The 23,141-nt window shown below is 36.4% G+C and overlaps 1 long non-coding RNA gene across 1 annotated transcript in view; it reads right to left on the bottom strand.

Annotated features, from left to right (window-relative positions):
• Positions 1 to 23,141, bottom strand: part of LOC145670579 (uncharacterized) — a 49,787-nt gene that overhangs the window by 8,161 nt on the left and 18,485 nt on the right. The window contains exon 2 of the long non-coding RNA XR_014128345.1: positions 18,296 to 18,361. This is a non-coding gene — a long non-coding RNA (uncharacterized LOC145670579). The remainder of the gene's footprint in view (positions 1 to 18,295; positions 18,362 to 23,141) is intronic.

The raw sequence follows: 23,141 nt of genomic DNA, 5'->3' as shown, positions 1-23,141 counted from the left end.
TATTTACCAATTTTCATTTTCTAATTAGGGTGCTTATCTTTGTTAATGGTAATAAGGAAGTGGTCCATTACAATACAAAACTAAATTTTCCTATATTGGGTAATATATTTATCTGCATAATGATTTGTTAACATTTTGTACCTCACACCATTTTCATTGTTGATATTTGACTACATATATTTCAAAAAGACTAAATTGTGCTGACTTTATACTCAATTTGTAAATAAATAAAATCATCTTTTTAGCAAATATGTATAAATAATAGCCATGGGGAAAAATGAGACAGTTATTGAAGCCCATTCGCCCGTTTAGTCGGTATGCCCATTCAAGTTGAAAAAGTGATTTAAAGTTACGCCAGTTTTGATAGTTTACTTAATTTTTGAAGTAGAGAAACTATTTATTTGGTAAACATCTATTCCAAAGTATCTGCAGAAGCCAGAAATAATAAATGAGCCACCGCCATGAGAACTTTAGCCTATATAGAGCTAAAGAAACAGCGATGTCGGTGTTAGCATCCATCTTAGAAGTATGATATCATACACCGGTTCGTCCACACTTTGGGACAAAACATCCAGCAGTTCAAGATTCCATAGCTCATTACATATGCATCGCCACCAATCGTATAATTGCTTCATTCAAAATCCCCAGCTTTACTTTTGTATCACAATTATAAGAAGTTTATTGATATTCATTAAGCATCAAATCTTGCCTTTGATGATGTCAAAGAAAATTGAAAAATAATTGTTGCTCTCTTACTTTGATTGTTATGCATGATTGCCGTTATTATTTTTATGTCAGTATTGTTAGAGCCAATGTTTAAAACATGGAATATTTTAAAGAAGAAACCCAACCAATTAGGATGTAAAAAAAAGCAACTAAAACTTCATATTTAAACAAAATTACATTAACCCTTAAGCACTATGGACGAAAATAATCACGTAACTACGATGGAACGGTCTGTCAAACCGCATTGTTGTTTCACATTTTCTGAATAGTAGTTTAAATGCATATTTTTTTAGAATGCTATCCTACATATCTTAATTGCTTATAGAAAAATAAATAATAGTAATTTCACGATGTAAAAAAGCTTTATATTTTTTTAAAGCAATGAGTAAGAGAACATAGTCAAAATTTGAAACAATGCTTTCATTGTTATTCTAAAATTGTAATTGTTGAAATATTCAATTTTTTCTCCGTTCCTATGTAATCAAAATGACACTAATTTAAAACACTCTGGTCTTGTAGATGCACTGAATATAAAAAATACAGTAAAAACGGAGAACAAACATGGAATTTTAGCTTTTTAAAACTTACAAGAAAGTACTGTTATAGTGGTACTATTACATTTTTTGCGGTGCAAAGGTCATGAATAAAATTTATTTTTAGTTCCTGTATGATGGCGAAAGTAAAGAAAATACATTTAGCCGGTAAAGAAAGTACTGTACCGCACTAACTTTTCTGACAGTATGCACTTTCTTCAGGTAGGCACTTATATCTTTTTTTTTCTGCACTGCAAGGAAATCGATAACCCAAAGCGCTGACATGAATATTTTTTTCTTTTCGCTTACAACTCAGTGGACAGAAGACTATGTTTTCCCCTTCAACTCTTTGTGCGCGATGGTGGGAAACTCACTTTCAAGCTATAGTATGCTCTTTATTGAAAACCTCAGCTCTCATCGCAGATGTCCAATGAACAACATACGTTTTATGTGAGGCCTAACAAATTCTTTTGCCAATGTTTTCATGAAATCAATTCTTGTCATCACTGCGGACTTAGCGTAGATTTGATGCAAGACATGAGGATTAACACCACACGCAACATCCACCAACATAAAGAAAACTGTCAATAGCTATTGCCTTGTTCAACGACTTGATGTATAATCTGTACATTTTTTGTCTAGAGTATCCACTCCGGTTTACTCATCTTATAAAATATGATTATTTCAGGTTTTCCAGTCCCTGGGTAATTATTTGATATGTAGTGTAAGACCTGCCATACGGTAAGACTCAAAACTGCTAATAATCAGTAGATAACGAAAGACAACTGAACAGCACAATACTCATGTAACTACTATAGTACGTCTGTGAGACCGCTCGATCACTCCAGCGCCACGCACGGGGGATCAATTATAACATGAACTTCACAGTACGTAACCATTTGCTAGACAGGAAGGTAGGCGAAAATATCCAGTTGTAGTAGTGAGACTGTGGAAAATATAATGATACGAAAACTCGCAGCAGTCTGAAAGACGGTCCATAGTACTTACGGGTTAAAAGTGACTAATACACACATTTCGGATTTCGTGTTGTTTCTTTGTTTTAATTATGCTGTACCCTTTGAAAAGAAAACGTCGAATTTTGTAAAAATAGAACGAAGAATCCCACAAGTTTGTATAAAGATAACCAACAAAGTTCCGTCGCTTTTTCACTAATCACCTTAGCACATCAATATGTCACCTAAAAGTATTTGGAATATTAAAGTTAGTCCCCGTCAGGATCGGCCCCCTTCTGTCAACGTTTGGAAGGCCATAAATTCCAATGCGGTAGAACTTGTTGAGCCGTGAAGGGAAGAAGATATCATGGGCATGTTGCACATCTACTAGGGATAAGGTTTGACGTCCCCTAACGTGATTTCCCAAAGAATGGGAAAGTTGATAATTGGACGGTGCAAAGTAGTAATCGCCCCACTTGGCCTCACTTTTTGGCCCCTGGGTCCCTGCCTCAGGACCCATGGTCCCTGGCCCGGGGTCAATGACCTAGGGGTACCTAGGACCACCCCCTAAAATTTGGCAGGGGTACATAGGACCACCCCCAGGACCCATGGTCCCTGGCCAGTGTCAATGACCTAGGGGTACTTAGGACCTCCCCTCTAGATTTTGGCAGGGGTACATAGGACCACCCCTTAAATTTTGGAAATTGCCAAATCTAAAAATTTGGTGTGGTAGCCTAGGACCATAGTATGTACCTCTATCAGTATTGGGTGTCTATGTCGTTCCCTTTCATGGGTAAAAAATTGCCAAAAATTCAAATTTCGGGGGTTTTTGACCTAATTTATCCCCTTTGATGAGGTATTATTACCCTATATAGTTATATGGGCGTATACAGGGGTCCATTCCCTTTCATAACATATGGGTATATTAATGCACCCCTTGAAAAATTTGGGAGGGGTATCATGGCCCACCCCTTAAATTTTGAAAATTGCCAAATCTAAAAATTGTGTGTGGTAGCCTAGGACCATAGTATGTACCTCTATCAGTATTGGGTGTCTATATCGTTCCCTTTTATGGGTAAAAAATTGCCAAAAAGTCAAATTTCGGGGGTTTTTGACCTAATTTATCCCCTTGGATGAGGTGTTATTACCTTATATAGTTATATGGTCGTATACAGGGGTCCATTACCTTTCATAAGACATGGGTATATTAATGCACCCATTGAAAAAATTTGGGAGGGTTACCTTGGCCCACCCCTTAAATTTTGGAAATTGCCCAATTTAAACATTGGGTATAATAGTACAGGACCCTAATATGTATTATGATAAATTTGGATGGTCCACCTGGCCCACCCCTTAAATTTTGGAAATTGCCCAATTTAAACATTTGGTATAATAGTATAGGAACCTAATACATATTACTGTTACTTCGTTCCCTTTCAACGTGGGAGACCAGGGTTCGATTCCCGGAAGGCGCTCATGCGGTTCGGATTGTTATTCCTTTGATGAGATGGACTAACACTGTTGCAAATGAAATCTTTAGTTTACGTCCCACGATTAGGCTAAAGGAGACGGTGACTATGAGAAAGGAATGAAAGTGTGGGAGGAAAACTGGAGCATAATGTTGCTTACCACAAAATTACTTCGAACCAGGGACCTCATACAGCAGAGGTGAACGCTCTACCACTGAGCCACCACCTTCCTTACTGGTGCGAATGAAGTAGAGGTATTTGGTTTGAGCTAATGTGTTTGTTTGACGTCGGGGTGACCCTATTTCACTTTTGGGACCCCCACATGGACCATAATGAATGAGTTAGAGATGCTTTGCCCGGGATTGCATTACCTATTGAAATTTTTTGCTTATGTTTACTCAGGGGCAGGGATCACTCAGGACACATAAGATCACCTTGATCCACGTGACGAGGGGGCCTCGTTCCATTTGATGAGTATAAAAATATCAATTTCGGAAGGTTTTTTTTTTAACTTATCCTATTATTTTTCACGAGACATTTTCGTTATATAATAGAGTACAATGGTTTACTTTTTGGGAGTTATCGTTTCCTTTGGAGCTTATTACGTTATATGGAGACGTATTTAAATTATTTCCTTAAATTTGATAAGTACTTTGTGATCCATTTTGTTCCGCTTCAGGGGTGAACCTTGCAATCGTCCCGAGTTCGATTCTTGGAAATGTTGAATTTAATGTCCCACCGATGATGAGAAATGAGAAAACATCATAAACTTACTTGCTTGCGGATTGAAACAGAGATATCACACATCAGAAATAAGAGCTGAGTCACCATGGCCCATTGAGAAGTTCAGTTTGTTGATTAGTATGTCATGGTCCCGAGTTCGATTTTTGTGTTAGTTTAAGAAATGTTGAGTTTAACGTCCCCTTGAAACGATGATGAAAAATTATAGGAGGAAACATGAACTTACTTCGTTGTGGATTGAAGCGCTGAGCCGCCGTACTCCATTCAGTGCGAACAGTTTCGCGTATGAAAAGAAGACGAGCAGATTATGTTACATTACACATTTCAGTGCGAGCAGTTTATACTAGGTTTATGTTTCATATAGAAAGATAGAAGATCTGCGTTGTCATCTTTTTTACTTCGTGTGCAACTTTGACCTTGAAGAAAACCTTGTTGACTCAGTGCAAAGCATTGACGTATACACATAATCTTATTGTTTAGTTGGCTGTATTTAGAGATGAATCAGACATTTAAGGTTGCTGGTTCGAATCTAGTTGTGTTCGCTGTAACTAAGGGTCTGAGCGATACTTACCGAAATTTTTCCAGTGTTGCCAACACTATCAGAATGAATCGATTCATTTAGTCGGAGCAGTTTCGTGACGAAAACTGATTTTTGTTTTGCACACAAAAATTTTTCTGAAACAGAATTTTGTTTGTACATAATTTTTTTTTTCTGAAACAGAATTTTGTTTGTACATAAAAATTTTTCTGAAACAGTTTTTTGTTTTGTACACAAAAAAAAATTTCTGAAACAGAATTTTGTTTTCGTACACAAAAAATTTTTCTGAAAACATTTTTTTTTTCGTACACAAAAATTTTCTGAATCAGTTTTTTTTTCGTACACAAAAAATTTTCTGAAACAAAAATTTAGTTTGATTTTTTTTTCGTAAAACATTGATTTATTTTATCGGTAAACTGATTCAGAAAAAAGAAATTGAAATCGCAGTACAGGAAAAAGAATTTGATTTTAGGATGTGAAATAAAAACACAGAATTATGTTTTTGTACATTTATTTTTAGCATGTGAAATAGAATACAGAATTTCTTTTTTCTTCAAAGGAAGACGTGTCCGTGACGGGTACAAATTCTGTAAAGAGAAAATAAAACATATGAATATACATGGTAATATTTATTTTGTTTCCTGTGAAAGAAGAAAAACAGATTATTAACATCGAACTAACTGATCAAGAGAGAGTGAGGTGAGAAAAAGAAACGCAAATGTGACGTACCTGAATTCCTTTTTTTTCTCCACGGGTTTCTGCAAGGTGATGTCATCTGAGTTTTTGTCTTCGCTGTGGCCTTGTTGAAGCATGTCCCGTGTTGCGTTGATTCTTTGCCCCGTCTTTGGGAGGTGATGTTGGTGGGATTAGGGAAAAATATGGCTGTTATTCTGTTCTGGCTTTTTTATACCCATAGGGCAATGTCTCGTATGTGTCTGGTATTAATCGGCGTTTTTTATAGTTGAAACTGTACTTCTTTTCTTCAGGTTTTGTGACAAGATGATGATCGTGGGTTCTGTAAAATTGTGTGCGGCGTGCTAATGGAGATTTTTTCACTCGATTGATTTATGATCATTTGCTCCAGACTATTAAAATTTAACTTTTGACTTGCAGTATAATTGAGTGTGAATCCACGAATTTTGCATACATAACTGGTTGATTTCGTGTCGGGGTTGTAGATTTCCAAGGCGTACTCTTTTGGGCCACCAGACACGAATTTTTTAATGTATGCTTTTGGTCCAATTGATTCCAGTTCATTTGACATTGAACCAAGAAATACTTCTGGTTCTATTGTGGGCTGTGATGGTCGCTGCGTGAATATCACGGAATCTGTATCGAAATATAATACTCTTTCTTGCAGCAGTTCTAAATATTTGTAGAGTTCCAGACGAGCTTGACACGTTGTAAATGCTCCAAGGACAACATTAGCATTGTGATTTTGTACTGGAACATCATCTTCATACTGCCAATAAAGGTATAACAACGAATCGTTAACAGGTAAAATTTGGTTGACTTTTATGTCTGGAGCAGTTAATTTTTGATACAGTTCTTTGGGGTCGTTAATGATGGTCGTTTGGCTGAAATTGTCTCTTATAGCGAGTCGTCCCCAGAAGGCATTCAAACAGAGTTTTGCAAGACTACGACGTGCTGAATTTGTCATTATATTTGCTGCATCTAAAGTTATGCCTTCCCGTTGTTGTACCATTTGGATATACTGCTGCTTTTCTTCTTCGGTGACGCAATTGGCAGGCCATCCAGAAGCTTCCAGCTTAGATTTCAAAAATGTGTTAATGTATTCGCTGAATAATCCGCCAGTCTTGGTTTCTGGATCATATACGGTGATGTCGTAATCCCAAATTTCGTAAATTTCAATGACTTGATACCCAAGTTCAATGGCTTTTTGAATTTCATAGGACACCCATGTTCCTGTTAGGCTTCGTTCACTGTCCGAATGTGTACATTCAGAATCTTGATTTAATGCTGTGGCACAGGCAGCACAAAGTGGAAACAACAACTTCTTATTTGAACGAAATGGAAGTACTGGATGAAACACATTTCTGCTAGGCAAAATCTTCAACTTGACCAATCCGTTGACAGTTTGAATGTCGGGCATTTCTGGATCTCCCTGTAGATATATTCGTGGATGCCCTATTGGATACCGTCCACATTTATTCACATAAGGATACAGGGAGACGATATCCAAGAATTTTATTTCTTCGCCTTCATTTTCATTTGCGACGTGGTACAATTTAATGGCATTAACACGGCCACCATAGAAGCTGTCTCTTGGATTTAATGGTGTCTTATTAGTATAAGGATGTGTGCTTAAAGAAGAGGCCAATGCTGGATTGGATTTTAACACTTGACGAAATTCACATTCCCACATTTCATGTACTTTATATCCCATGGATCGTAATAACTTCATTTTACGCTGTGTTCTTTCGTAGCGATAGTTCATTGTTTCTTCGGAGTTCTCATAAATGGGTTGATCACGGCCTGTAGGGACACATAGAGGACAGCCGTGGAATCTGCACCCTTCAAATTCATACACGTGTTCCTCTTTAGTGTCAGGATCTTTGTAGTAACCGTCCAGATGAAAACCAGCAACATAAACTTCTTTTCCTCTCGCAGCATGTTGAATTGAATGACCCTCTTTTTCTTCCATGTAGGCAAGCCACTGCAAAGCAATCCGTGACTGATTGTTTCTGTGACGATATCCACGTGCAGGAAGAATGCTAATAGTATTAGGTTTTAAGAAATTTCGTCGAAATACTAAATTGCACGCACTCGCCAAAGTGATAGCCTCCAGGAAAGGATTGACGTGAGTTTCTTGTTCAAAAGTGGTCATGAAAGATATACAAGCCAATCGAAGTACGTTGACGTCCTGGACACAATAGTTTACCAATTCTTTTTGGAAAATAAACGTATCGTTCTGGTGTTCGTTGTACCATGTCATGAATTTTTCTCGTTCATCCACTTTCATTTCATCTGCACCATAATAATGGATGTCCGGTAATTTTCCCACATACGTTTGATTTGCAGCAGTATTAAAAAAGTGTGGAAAATATCCTTTGGTCGCTGGTAAATGAAATGCCTTGGATAATTTACTTAAAGCCATTGGCATGAAATTTAAGGAGTCAATAAACGATAAGTGATTCACTTTCATGCTTAAAATTTTTGCTCCGTTCAAGATCAAAGTAGGTTTCAATTCATGTTCTTCCACTAAAGATTTAAGAATAAAATGACCATCATATCCCTTACAGTTATGTGCCAAAGATACAATAAGTTTGATGTTGGGTCGTGGTTGACGTAAATACGCAAGAAAGGCATTGATCGGATCATCTTGAAAAATATGTTCCCGCTGTCCACAAACTTCACACGGATGATGTATATCCTCATCTTGAACACAGTTGTAACATACTTGTTGGGCCACCAGTAAATTGGGCTTATGAATGAACGTGTCTTCATCGAAGAAAGTATCCTGTGTGGCTTCGATATCATAGAAGACAATCATAGCTTTCTTGGCATGTAACACTGATGGAACTCCAGGTTTTAATTGAGTCGTATCAGGCTTCATGTAGCATTGATGGGTAGACGTAACGTGTTTATGGCACACATTACAAAAATAATCAGTACAATGATGTTGTCTTTCCCCTGTATGGACAAACGAATAAATGCGTAGACATTTGGCACACTGTTTCACCATCTTGCATATTGGTTGGCCCTTATGGTATGGTACAGTCAGATGATTTGTATAGCATGTTTCACCATAAAATTCACGATTGCATTCTGGGCACTGCTTCTCCGTATTGGTCTTACTGCATGGCGGTTTCTGCAAACATTTCTCACACATGGCCGAACAGTTCTTGACGTGTGCAATACGATGATCATATTTTTAATGGCATGCAGCACAATAGTACTTAGTAGAAAAAACCGACGTTAATGACGTGATGATGTCATAATGAGAATTGATGCACATTAAATTGATTGGAATTTTGTCTTCGCCACCAGGCCCTTCATACAGAATATCTTCTCCGGAAAAACTGGTGTATACGGTAAGTTTATAATTTGTCAAGTAGCGTTGCAATTGTCGTAATTCTTCCACGGATCCCCCATGCTCTAAATTCACTGAGGATCTGGACAAAAGTTCATGTACGGCTGGGAGAACAACACACTTTCTCTGGTTGTGATATTGTCTGTACAGTTTCTTATTTGTATTCTTATATTTCTTTAGTCCAATAGCAATCACAATTGCATAAGCCAAGCATTTCTTGTCGGTATTTTTTACACGTAAAATGCCTTTCTTGCGTTTTAATAATTCGTCGTTTGATAAAAGACCTCGACGCACCAATCCAAATCCACGGGGCACATCCACATGATGAAAATGGACAATGAACGGTTCGTTCATGAGAAAACTATCGTTACTTTGAAGGATGCGATCAAAGGAAGCCCATAAAGTCTCCAGTGTCAAATTACTTGCATGCCGGAAAGATAGATAAAACGGTTTGTTCTTCTCATCGTGGGATAAAATCGACAATCCAACCATCGATGATTCGTCGACGTTTTCCAATAAGTAATCCAACATCTGTTGAAAGGAGGTCTGAACCCACTCCACAATATCGGTGCCACTGGTCGGAGCATTAATTTGAATTTCCAGCATTCGTCCTTCAAGATTAAAACGCCGATAATGTCTATTGAATTCTCGCAAGACAGTAAAGCCAGAAGTAGCCATATTCAAATAGGGAAAAAGGTAAGGTAAGCAAAAAAGGAATAGGCAAAGAAAAACAAATATCTAAAACGAAAAGAGAAAAAAAAGCACGAATTAAAATTGAATTCAGAGATCACTACATTATCAAAATGACTACACGATCAATCCTAAAAGAATGATCATATCTCAAATAGTTCTACTACTGAAACGTTTTATTGTCGTCAAACCCGGACCAACATCAACATGTAAATGACCTAAGTTTCTGTAGTGATAAAAAGAATGAATGAAATTGTTTTTCTAACTGTGCTGAAAGAATCATTGTAGTAAGCATTTTTTCCTCTGACACTGAACTTTAAAACGTATGACAAACATGAAACGAAAACAAAATCTCATGCGCTTGCTTTTCTCGAGCTAAGGCAAGAAAGACTCGAATTCGTTTCTCGGCGGGAGATCAGATCCCACATTAAACTGTAGGTCCACGTCTCACGTTGTAGGGAACAAATTCGTGCGTAGTTTCTTTGTTTACTTTCAGAAACTGAGCTAAGTGGTTAGCGTTACGCACCTCTGGCCCGGGTTCAACACCCAGTATGCGATCAGATTCAACATTAAGCTGTATTCCTAGCCCCACTACTGAAGGGACGCTAAAACCAAAATCAACAAATTTCTCGTGCTTACTTCTAATGTGTGGGATGTGGCCCGGGTTCAACACCCAGTATGCGCTCAGATTCAACATTAAGCTGTATTCCTAGCACCCCACTACTGAAGGGACGCTAAACCAAAATCAACAAATTTCTTGTGCTTACTTCTAATGTGTGGGATTCCTAATTCGATCCCCGGTCAAGTTATTCTTCCATTTGCTAAATATTTCGTGTTAAAATAAAACAATGATAACAATGTTATCCTCATGCAAAAAACACTCCATTGATGTTAAGAAAACGCAGTCGATACTTACCTCAAATTCAAGGAACGGAGTAAAGTCACGCTGTCACTAGAGGTACACCTACGTTCATTCAAGATCTTCGTGGAAGTAGGATTTGAAAATGAAATTAAGAAATTTATTTAGGTCTAAAACGTGTTCAACTATAAAGTGACATCACTATCAGCCAATCAGAAACGAGGAAAATGAATCAATGACATCACGGAGAACCAATGAAAACACAGCTTTCATCATGAGCCGAAACGTGATGTAAGAAGCAATCTGATTGGTTGTGACATTATTCACGTTTTTTCTCCTTACACATCAATCGTTACGACATCTAGTATCGCAATTTTGATAATGACATCATACCGTTGACTCGTTAGTTTCTTACGACATTCAAATTAACACATCTAAAATGTGATTCATTTTCCTTAAACTTGATTGAAAAAATGTAACACTCATCGATATGTTACGAAACTGTCTTTGACATAAATGTAAAGTTGAGCTTTAAAAGTCCGTCAGCTGAGAAAAAATGCTGATGTAGTAAAAGCAGATTCTGCAATTTCACAATAACAAGCTTCTATGCGTAACAACAAGCAGAAATGTGTAGTAATGTAACATAATCTGTTCATGTTCTTTTCATACGCAAAACTGCTCGCACTGAATGGAGTACGGTGGCTCAGCGTTTTTTTTCTGATGTGTGAGTTCTCTGCTTCAATCCGCAAGCAAGTAAGTTTATGATGTTTTCTCATTTCTCATCATCGGTGGGACATTAAATTCAACATTTCCAAGAATCGAACTCGGGACGATTCCAAGGTATCCATGTTCACCCCTGAACCGGAACAAAATAGATCACAAAGTGCTTATCAAATTTAAGGGAATATTTAAATACGCCTCCATATAACGTAATAAGGCTCCAAAGGGAACGATAGCTCCCAAAATAAATCATTGTACTCTATTATACAACGAAAATGTCTCGTGAAAGATAATAGGATAAGTTAAAAAACGTCCAAATTTTAATATTTTATACTCATCAAAGAGTACGAGGTGCGATACTCCCCTCCCTTCCTCCCCAACTCCTGATGTAAATCAATGTGATCTTATGTGTCCTGAGTGATCTCTGCCCCCTGAGTAAACCTAAGCAAAACTTTCAATAGGTAATGCAATCCCGGGGCAAAACATCTCTAATTCATTCGCTATGGTCCATGTGTGGGGGTCCCAAAAGTGAAATAGGGTCTGCCCGACGTCAAACAAACACATTAGCTCAAACCAAATACCTCTACTTCATTCGCACCAGTAAGGAAGGTGGTGGCTCAGTGGTAGAGCGTTCACCTCTGCTGTATGGGGTCCCTGGTTCAAAGTAATTTTGTGGTAAGCAACATTATGCTCCAGTTTTCCTCCCACACTTTCATTCCTTTCTCATAGTCACCGTCTCCTTTAGCCTAATCGTGGGACGTAAACTAAAGATTTCATTTGCAACAGTGTTAGTCCATCTCATCAAAGGAATAACAATCCGAACCGCATGAGCGCCTTCCGGGAATCGAACCCTGGTCTCCCACGTTGAAAGGGAACGAAGTAACAGTAATATGTATTAGGTTCCTATACTATTATACCAAATGTTTAAATTGGGCAATTTCCAAAATTTAAGGGGTGGGCCAGGTGGACCATCCAAATTTATCATAATACATATTAGGGTCCTGTACTATTATACCCAATGTTTAAATTGGGCAATTTCCAAAATTTAAGGGGTGGGCCAAGGTAACCCTCCCAAATTTTTTCAATGGGTGCATTAATATACCCATGTCTTATGAAAGGTAATGGACCCCTGTATACGACCATATAACTATATAAGGTAATAACACCTCATCCAAGGGGATAAATTAGGTCAAAAACCCCCGAAATTTGACTTTTTGGCAATTTTTTACCCATAAAAGGGAACGACATAGACACCCAATACTGATAGAGGTACATACTATGGTCCTAGGCTACCACACACAATTTTTAGATTTGGCAATTTTCAAAATTTAAGGGGTGGGCCATGATACCCCTCCCAAATTTTTCAAGGGGTGCATTAATATACCCATATGTTATGAAAGGGAATGGACCCCTGTATACGCCCATATAACTATATAGGGTAATAATACCTCATCAAAGGGGATAAATTAGGTCAAAAACCCCCGAAATTTGAATTTTTGGCAATTTTTTACCCATGAAAGGGAACGACATAGACACCCAATACTGATAGAGGTACATACTATGGTCCTAGGCTACCACACCAAATTTTTAGATTTGGCAATTTCCAAAATTTAAGGGGTGGTCCTATGTACCCCTGCCAAAATCTAGAGGGGAGGTCCTAAGTACCCCTAGGTCATTGACACTGGCCAGGAACCATGGGTCCTGGGGGGTGGTCCTATGTACCCCTGCCAAATTTTAGGGGGTGGTCCTAGGTACCCCTAGGTCATTGACCCCGGGCCAGGGACCATGGGTTCTGAGGCAGGGACCCAGGGGCCAAAAAGTGAGGCCAAGTGGGGCGATTACTACTTGCAATGTCCGGGGAGTGTGGCAGATGGAATAGTGTTTCCTATCCAAGTCGTAGAATGGTGTCCCTGGTCATCCGAGTCATGTGGGACTTAACGTTGTCCTCTAACAGGAGGACTACTTTGCGATTCAGAAGTACTGGCTAAAGAATTTTGAGTTTTTCTTGAACATGACTCAACTACTGACAATAGACAGTTGCATATATGTGCTGACTAGTTCGAAGCAGTTTCTGATGTACGATGCCGTGGGCAGTCCACCAAACACACAAAGGATCCTCTTCTAGTGCAGTGCTGGCTTTGGCTGTTTTGGAACCGTTTCATAGGATGCTAAACAATGACGATAGCATCATGGAGCTTTGTACAGGATCATTTCTCATCACTTGTGAGCACCTTGTACAGAAGTTGTTGCTTCTGCAGATGATATGCAAGGAAACCCACGTGTCTTCTAGCTTTCTGGCCCGGAATCAAATAATGTTTGACCCATCAACACACGTTGTAGTACTTCCCAAGTTGGTGGCAGAGCTGCCGATTCACTCCGACTGAATTGTAGTCTCAGTTCCTCACTTGTGTGGCCACTGTCGCCTGGATTGCTGCCTAAAGATCTTCATTTTGTACATGTTTGTCTTTCGGCACGTGGGATGTCTTCGAGTGTTTTGCCAACGTCCTTAAACTTGTTAAACCACCGCTGCACTGTCCACGTACTAAGGAGACCCTCACCAAAGGATGACATATTTTCCGCCCCGTCACAGCGAGTATAACTCCGTTCGAACTCGTACACCATACACGTTCTTATGACCCTCTGTAGAGATACCATGTTTGTCTTTACGTAAGTTTACGGCGTAACTGATCTGCCACAACGAGGCATTATGTTGTATATTGACGTCCGCCTTATCTCCATTCGCATTGAACTCACGATGTGAGGGCCAATGGAACACAGGCCTCCACGAAAAGCAATGGAACTTTCTCGTTACCTTTGTAGTTTTATAGATAGTCAATAAATAATAAGGAACATTTGTTTTTAATATAGCTGCTTAACATCAGCAATTCTTAAAATAGAAAGCATATTTCTTCTATTTTGGAAACATAAGAGAAAGGTACATGAATAGATATTGCTAAAAATGTTATAATCATTGAACATTGCCCTGGGAAAGGGTAAATTCAAATGCGCTGTCTTTGAGAAGATCAACAAAAATCATTTTACAAACCGAAATATGAATACTGCATAAGATACATACCTGTATTTACATCAGATTGATACTTAACCCTTTAGCGCACAGCTTTGCATATATACGCAAAGTTTACTTTGACATTTAATTGCAGCATGTAGTTTCTAGTTCAGCAGTAGAAAAGGAGCTTTGCTTATCAGCTAAGATGTTCTTTCACTAATGAAGATCTAAATTTCCCGCTAAATGTCAGAGTAAGCCAGCATTCGTCTCTTTGTCTTACTTGCTGCACGCGGAGTTGCCATCTTGTCATGTTTGAACTTTCTTTGCTCGTTTAAGCAGACACGTTTTGAACGGTTGTTTTTTTCTATAATTAGATAGAAGTGTAATTAGTGCAAAAGTGCAAGCTCGCTGACATTCTGTTTTATTGGTTCTACCTGTTTTAGTGGACTTTGCAGATGTCAATGCACAACTTTTATAGACCGTATATGTAAAGGCCATAAAATGCCCCATAGATCAGATAGTATTTGCATTAATTGTTTTTAAAATAATCCCTTGTTTCCTACACAAAATCACTCGAAATGTTTAAAAAAATTAGTTTGATCGGGAAAAGTAGTGCGTTAAAGAGTTAAATGTGCTTTCAGCAACATTTTTATAATGACGGTACACAAGTCTTACAGAATTATTTGTGAAGATTAAATCTTTATTCCTTACTAAGATGAGATGCAAGTCACTTAAGTCTTATTTGAGGAACTTGCATGAAGAAGAAGAAGCCGTCTTATTAATATTTTCATGAAAATCATTTACAGAGCCCTATAACAATATCAACAAAATATTTATTCATGAAGTATGACAACAATGACCAGAGGTGCTTTTGAAAATTCATTCGGAGAGGAACTCACCAATTGAAGAACCCCTTACCAAATACCACTTATGTCATATTTTTAAAATTTACAGGAAACACAAAAAAACTTCATATATATTCAATGACTAAGATGGACTTTGCAAAAAAAAAAAAAAAAAAAAACCTAGTTTTTGAGCCATTACAGCAGTGAGACTTGAGTGAGTTTTGAAGTTCATTCAAGATTAATATGTGCATCTCACCCTCAATATCATAATAACATAAAAGGTTGAAAATTGAGAAAAACTGACGTATTAACTTTTTCAGAAAAAATTAGTTTTGTCATATTAAAAAAATTAATAATGAATCATTCGTTTGCGAACAAGCTGCCTCCTGAATAAATTTTATCATACGAGGGTAAGTCAACTGAAAACCATAAAAGTAGAAATAAAAATCCACATATGGCGTCAGTGAGCTGTAAGTTGGCATGCCTGTTTACGATAGTATGCCGGATGTCTCCTAGGTGGCAGCAGCCAGCAGATGCACAAACACCGGCGCAAGAACAGTTCCGAAATGGCAGCCCCATTAGCCACATGCACCAGCGAGGAGCAGCGTTCTGTGATTCGGTTTTTGCGAAGTGAAGGTGTGAAACCGATCGACATTTTTAGGCGAATGAAGGTTCAGTATGGAGATGCGTGTTTGTCACAGCCACAAATCTATGAATGGTGAAGAAAATTTGCAAATGGTGTTACGTCTGTGGCGGATTCTCCACGCCCCGGCCAGGCTCGACGCGTAGTGACTCCAGAGACCATTGCAGCCGTTGAAGCCATCGTTTTGGAAAACCGCCGTGTGACAATAGACGAAATTGCAGCATGTGTACACTGCGAGGAAGTTCCACTCTGATGAAGAGGTACGCAACGCGCTGAACGAGTGGTTGCGCCGTCGCCCAAAAGACTTTTTTTCTGCAGGTATTCAGGCTCTTCCGAAGCGCTGGCGGACTTGCATTGAACGAGGAGGGGACTATGTTGAAAAGTGATTTACTTCTGTACCCTGTGTGACCAATAAATAATATTTAAAGAAAATAATTATGATTTTCATTTGACTCTCCCTCGTACCAGCTTCTTCTGGCGGAGACCTGGTTGATTCAGATAGAAGCTCATATGTTTAGATTTCACGTTTAGTGGTAGGTGAACATCTCATATAACCTCGCTGCTGTAATGGTCGCTAAACTATAATCCAACCGATTCTATTTATTTATGAACAAAATCACCAGAAACAGTTTTGAGAAAATCGCCCGAAAAATTATTTTTTCCCAAGATTAAATACCCCTAATGAATTTTTTCACGACAAAATAATTGTTTGCTATTGTCAGGTTTTTAATGAAACTGTTGTTTATAAAATATGAATAAAATCGCAGGAGTCGTTTTCGAGAAAATTGTAAGAAAATAGTAACTCTTAAGGACAAGTTACATTTTAGTGGCGTTATTTATACCACAATATAAGGTTGTCATTGAAATAATAACGTAAGAAATTAAAGAAAATCGTTTGAGCAGTTTTGGAAAAGTTCAACTTTTTACATTCGTCTTTCATTAAGCTGTTCTTGTCTTGGAGAAGGGTAGAAAGTACGAAGGGAAAAGCCAAGAAAAAAACGTATCGAAAACTTACAGTTTAAAATGTATTAGGATATTGTTTGAGCTGTAAGTTTGCTAGGCGCCTGTACTTACATCAGGACGAATAATTGGGCGGACGGACATTCTAATACACTTTTTTTGACTTGTAAGAGGTATCAACGTGTAAAGGTACTGAAGTTTCGAATTAAACTATTCTTCACAATTAGGGTACTTTTTTCTAGGCCATAGTTTCGAACCTATATTATGAAAGATGTAATCTATGTAAATTATGATGTTATATTAAAAAACTGATATATTTGGAAAAGACAGGGGATATAATATTGAATAAATGATTTTGACCTACATATTATCTTTTTTCAACCAACGTCAATCTTTTTTCAAATTTAGAGAGCTAATCGTTTGTGTACTTAACGTGAACAAATTTACCTTCATCAAGCTGTTATGATTATACACAAAAATAAGTTTGAAAGGTTATCATGGATTTACTTTATCACCAAAATATAGTGACTAATTTTAACAGAAATACCTAAAAGCAAAACAGGACAGAAAGGTCGATAATGTCTGAATATTAAGCCACTCATCTTGCAAACTAGATATTTTTAAAGGTAAATTTTTATTCTGGAAGTGTTTGAATTTCTAATTTTGCCTAAACTTTGAAGAAAGTAAAGAAAGAGTATGTTATTATAAAAATGTAAAACAATCTCAAGCTTCTAATAAAAGTTACGTTTAAGTTAGTCTCAATAAACCTAAAAATTTGATCAATCAGGATTAGAAAACAATTGAGGACTTTAGTACTAAATTAATTTAGACGACATTCTAGCTACTGTAGAATATGGTCCTTATTATAATAAGTTCATGGCAAATAAAAAGATATTTTCTGACTTTTGAAAAACACTTTCTTGTTTTACCGGAAAAATACCACATATTTAATGATGAACTGTTTCTGTAGCTAAGCCGGATAGGCCAAATATTCCTATATAGTCTTTATCTATCAGATAACAAAGTTGATTTTTGATTTTCATGGTAACTAGATGTTTGAAATCCCAACTTGATTGACTAGACTAATTTTCAATTTCAGCTTGACAGAAACAGTATCTTGTTCCACGTAATTTCTGGTATTTGTGAGTACGATTTGAGGCCGATCCAGGGACTAAATTTTCATATCTAACTCTAATTGGTTATAATATTTCCCGCTACATATTACCACTTTGACTCTTTGTAGTTCAACAGTGAAACAAAAAAGGGTTCATTTACAAGTCCGATTTGACTAGAAAACCGAGAAAAGTATTAATATATTCTGGGACAATGAGTCCATGTATATGTATACATAAATATTTATAAATTTCTCTTACCGATTTTCCTCTGACACCTGCAAACAGACTCACGAAGATTTCTTAATTCCACCTATACAGTCAGCTTAGTTTAGATTTGCCCTGTACTGCTATGAAAAATCTCTTGAATATGATTTTTCGAAAAATAACATACTTATCCTAATCTGAAAAATACAAAGGTTATTGTCTCAATAATTGTACTTACTTTCCATTTTCTTGATACATAGTAATCCCTCTATGTTGCATCTGGTGTTCATTCTTTGAGAAGGACCTAAAATAAAAAAAAACACGTTTACTATAAATTGGTTTGTAGCTTAATATTTCAAATATACATATAACTATTTTATAATAAACTAATTAAAAAATAATGTCCTGTCGTTTATCATCGGACAGTAGATAAGTCTACATAAGGAAAACTTAAGAAATTAATATAATCTACCTAATGCTAGAGAGCAAAGTCTTACCTACTGGAGAGCTTAGTTCTCTTACTTTAATCTGTACTTCTATACTATTATAAAAAGTTAGCAGAAGTGGATCATCCCACAAACCATACTAAGGTAGGTAGAAACAAGAAATTTTAAATACAGAACTTCTCACATCATGAAAGTAAGATATAATTTTTTGAAATGTCCACTCTAGGTGAGTAGTGGGGTTCAAACTTTATCTCGAGCATAATGTATCTCACGAGCTACCGGAATTAGAGATCTGAACCTGAACATATGAACACTTAAATAAAATAAAAGGAAACTCTTGTTTTAGCGTTTCCAAAAAATATGTTTAAAAGGGAGGAAAGGTTCGCATTGATGAATGCCAAAATTTCCTTTTTATAAGTCAGAAAGTACCAAATATTTAGGTTTGCCCAAGTTGAAATTCGTATTTAGTATTTTAATTATGAATACGGACATACGTATTTCAATGTTTCTAATAACTCCTATGCAAATGAGAAAAATGAAAGATGTGCTTAGCGAGAGATGCAGCAATGGAATTTAATGATCCAAGACTAAAAGGTTATTGATATAATTAAATTTAGAACCTCAATTGTAGCGTCTTTTAGTGAATTTCCTTACGTTATGGGCGAAGGATAGCACAAACAATTTTTTCTGACACATACTTCCTAAATCCTAATGATGACGAATAATCTTATTCCGTGCGTTTGTTTATCGTTCAGTTGTGATCCGAATATAGTACTGATTGCGACGGTTACGTTTTGCGGAGACGATGTAATGATGGTCTAGTATTCCGTTACAAGTTTTGAGTAAACTACGTAGATCAAAGATAGTATAAGTGATAGCGAACGTTGGCAAATACGGTTTAATTCAGAAAGTTACAAATCTATCTCTGGAATAACTCAAAACTAAATCTGTCAATCGCAGATTATTATACTTCGGTTATTTTCATCATTATGACAAACATTGGTATTCTTTGGTTTACTTTATGAACAGGACTGGACGTCTTTTTTCATTTTAACTAAGATTTTCTACCAGAAAGTATGCTGAGGTGAAAAATCTAAAATTCGTGGAATACGTAAAGCCACATATAATAATAAACGTTTTCTTAGTGCAGATTCGAAAAGTTTCAGAACAAAGTTGCGGAATTTAGAAAGTAAGAACGATGTCTTTGTTAGTCCTCCTTAATGAGCTCTAGTTATGTAACTAAAACGGAAGCAGTTCAAAACTCCCACACTCAGATAATGTCAAAACATCCACAGAAACGGTCATAATTCCCACACAAATGTACAAATCTCCCAAATCCACAAATGGTCATAACTCCTACATCCAAAACTCCCGCACTCAAGAACTTGCCAAAACGACCACACAATTGGTAGTAATTCCCACACAGATGTAAATTCTTCCAAATGCACGAACGATCAAAACACCCTAGTACTTCTTTTTATTATTTTCAGCGTGTGAAACGAACAAGACGTGCAACCAGGATCATTTCCACTAGTGCATAAGACGGATTCAAAAATGTGATTGTGTACCAGAGTGTTAACTTCATGGTTTATTTTTTACGTACAATTATTTAAAAGTACACTTAGGTCAGTATTTTCTGATGATTCATGTGACTGTACCACTAACATGAATACTATATTTCACAGGAAATAAAATGTAAGATTATGCCTTTCGAACTGGGAAAATGTTTTGGAAGAAGTCGATTTTTAATGATTTGAATTTGGAAAAACAGCTTCCACTAAATAGAAAAGCGTAGGCGTTTTGTTATCCAGAGATATTGTTCGTAAAATGAAGGGAAAATTTATAATATATTTTGTTTGTTTAGCGATTGGCTCCCAAAACTTACAACATAGATTCATCAAGGAGAGGGATACGCAATGTTAATAAAGGTTTCCGACAAACAGAAATTACAATGAGTCAACTCTGTCTATTAATAGTAATAAACACAGATATTAACTGATTACTACTTCAAATTAAATCATATGAGGTTTTTAATATCATTTCCGACTAAAGGATAATTTAAAAATTACTGTGATAATATGTGTATATCTTAACAATAAGCGTTCCAACAACACTAACGATAAAAAAATAACAGTTTAACTATAGCTTTAATTACAGCAATGTTTCGGGTTACAAACCAGAAATGCCTCCTGATACAACAGTCAAACAAATTAGTAGGGATTAGGAAGTTTAATAGAAAGAGTATCAACTAAGCTAGCAAAAAGACTAGTTAATTAATGAAAACGAAAAGGTTCACGTAGGATCACGTTCTGTTGGATCACGTAGGGCATATGGTTGACTAATCCGTGTAATGCCAACACAAAGTTACAATTAAATCGTCGGTTTGAGAAACGTCATAAGTCAGTCATATGCCGAAAACGAGTTTATATGCAGCTTTGATTCTTGACGGATAACTACACAATCTGGTTATGATATGTCAGAAGCCACGCTAATAGGTAGTGCAATATCGAGCTGCAGCAAATGTCTCTGAGTTAATAAACGTCACAAATTATTGGCTTTCGGCATTATTGACATTATTGACATATGCCGTTTCTCAGATAAGCGATTCAAATATTAAACCAATACTCCTGACAATGCCTTCACATAAATATTTTCAGCTGAAACTATATAGAATAATTGAATTGTAATATATCTACACAAAATGTCACACTAATTAATCACCTATTTTACTTCTTGCTGCTTACGACTAAAAAAATCATTCCCGTATTTCAAGTAGATTTCATGGCTCCTAACCTGGTCATATATGACGAGGACCAGAAACCATGAAAAAATTTTGCCATAGGGCAATGCAATAGTTGGTTACGTAGATACATGTATACTCCAAGTACAAGAAGTGACACTAGTTCATTATTCCAACTAGACATATTTACCAAAAATATGAAAGAAAAATAACAACGTAATAACTTGAAATTGTGTCAGATCTAGGTAAAAATAATAATAAAACATTATTATTTATATTATTCGGAATATCATGCATTACACTGTCAAAATGTACAAGCAGTTTGTAGCAAGATATATCAGCACTCAATACCTATATTTCTGTTTTTAAACATCTTAAACGAGTTGCATCATATTTAACTTTTCTTTCTCGTGCAAGAAAATAGTTTACATTTACACAAGTGAGGTTTACATTTAACATAGTTTTCATAAGTCAATCGAAACGACAGATGTTCACTTCGTATAAGAGGATTTCTACGTAAAGAAGATGATTGACGTGAATAAATACAATTTAAATAATATAATAATAAACATTATATAGAGGTTCTTTCAGATGCGCAAATGTGGCGAGAATGTTCACACAAAATATACTAACTGGAGAATAAAATTACTACAAATTTGAGTGAAACTCCCCACCTGTTATATCTATCTATCTATCTATCTATCTATATGGAAGAACATATTGATAGGCACCCTTTAGCAAGACATTTAAATTATTACGCAGGATGGGTTGGGATTGATCACAGAAGAATATTTATGTAGTTTAGTTTAGGAAATGTACCTACGAATTCCAGGGGAAAGTTTTTTTTTCAGTATGTATCGCTGTATTGAACTGTATAAAAATTATGAATCTTATTTCTCAGTTTAATGGAAATTTAGACAATGTGATATGCCATTATATTTCCATGACCGACATGAATATATGAACCTAATGTGTATATTAGTTCTGTAATGTCCTATCTTGAGTACAAAACATACAAGTAGTCGGAGTGGTTGAATGATAGGGCACTCAACTCTGCTTGCGGGGAGGGGAGGCTGTGCCTAGATTACACATTCTGTCAATTCGGCTTGAGACAGAAAAAAAACGTGTTCATGTGTTTCCTCGTGATTTGCACCTTTCATCATTCTACTATTATCACGGTCGCCCTTACCCTCGGTGTATTACTGTAGGACGTTAAACCAAAAAAAATGTCATACATGTCCCAGCGTAATCAAATGAATTATATGTAACTAACAATAACATGTCACTTAGATTACAGTACATAAACCAACTTGGTTTTAGTTACTATATATATATATATATATATATATATATATATATATATATATATATATATATATATATATATATATATATATACTTTTTTATTATCAACTTCACTTCCCTGAAATGAAACATGTGTTTAGAATAATGCACATAATTTATAAACCTACAAAGGAATAGAAATATTGTACTCACTTCACTTCTTCTCAGGCTTCTAGGATAACAAAGATTTCTATCGTTGATGCTGTAATGTTGTGTGTGAAGAGTAGATTAAGAGATAATAAAGGTAATTAAAAGATTGAAATGTTCTCCCTCAAAAGGGTAAAGAAGACTAAAGAGGTATTTTTAAAAGTTTCGCCAATTTGTATACTTGCCTAATTCGTTATCACTATTTTGGTTAAAATAAATAGCAGGAAACGAAAGGAACATGCTAACTATTTGGAACTAACACAGTGTTACGTAGTATATGTTAAATAATTAACTACATGTTTTACGCCGGATAGTATACTGCCCTCGCTGTTCTGAAAATAAAATACTACATTTTATCCCATATCATTTCGCCAGTAGCTCCATTTCTGCTGACCACTTAAAACAGT

The sequence above is a fragment of the Thermobia domestica genome, chromosome 14 (genome assembly GCF_964235325.1).
Source record: "Thermobia domestica chromosome 14, izTheDome1.hap1.1, whole genome shotgun sequence".
NCBI classification, from domain to species: domain Eukaryota; kingdom Metazoa; phylum Arthropoda; class Insecta; order Zygentoma; family Lepismatidae; genus Thermobia; species Thermobia domestica.
Note: the sequence above shows the minus strand (reverse complement) of the source record. Positions and strands in the feature narration are given on the sequence as shown.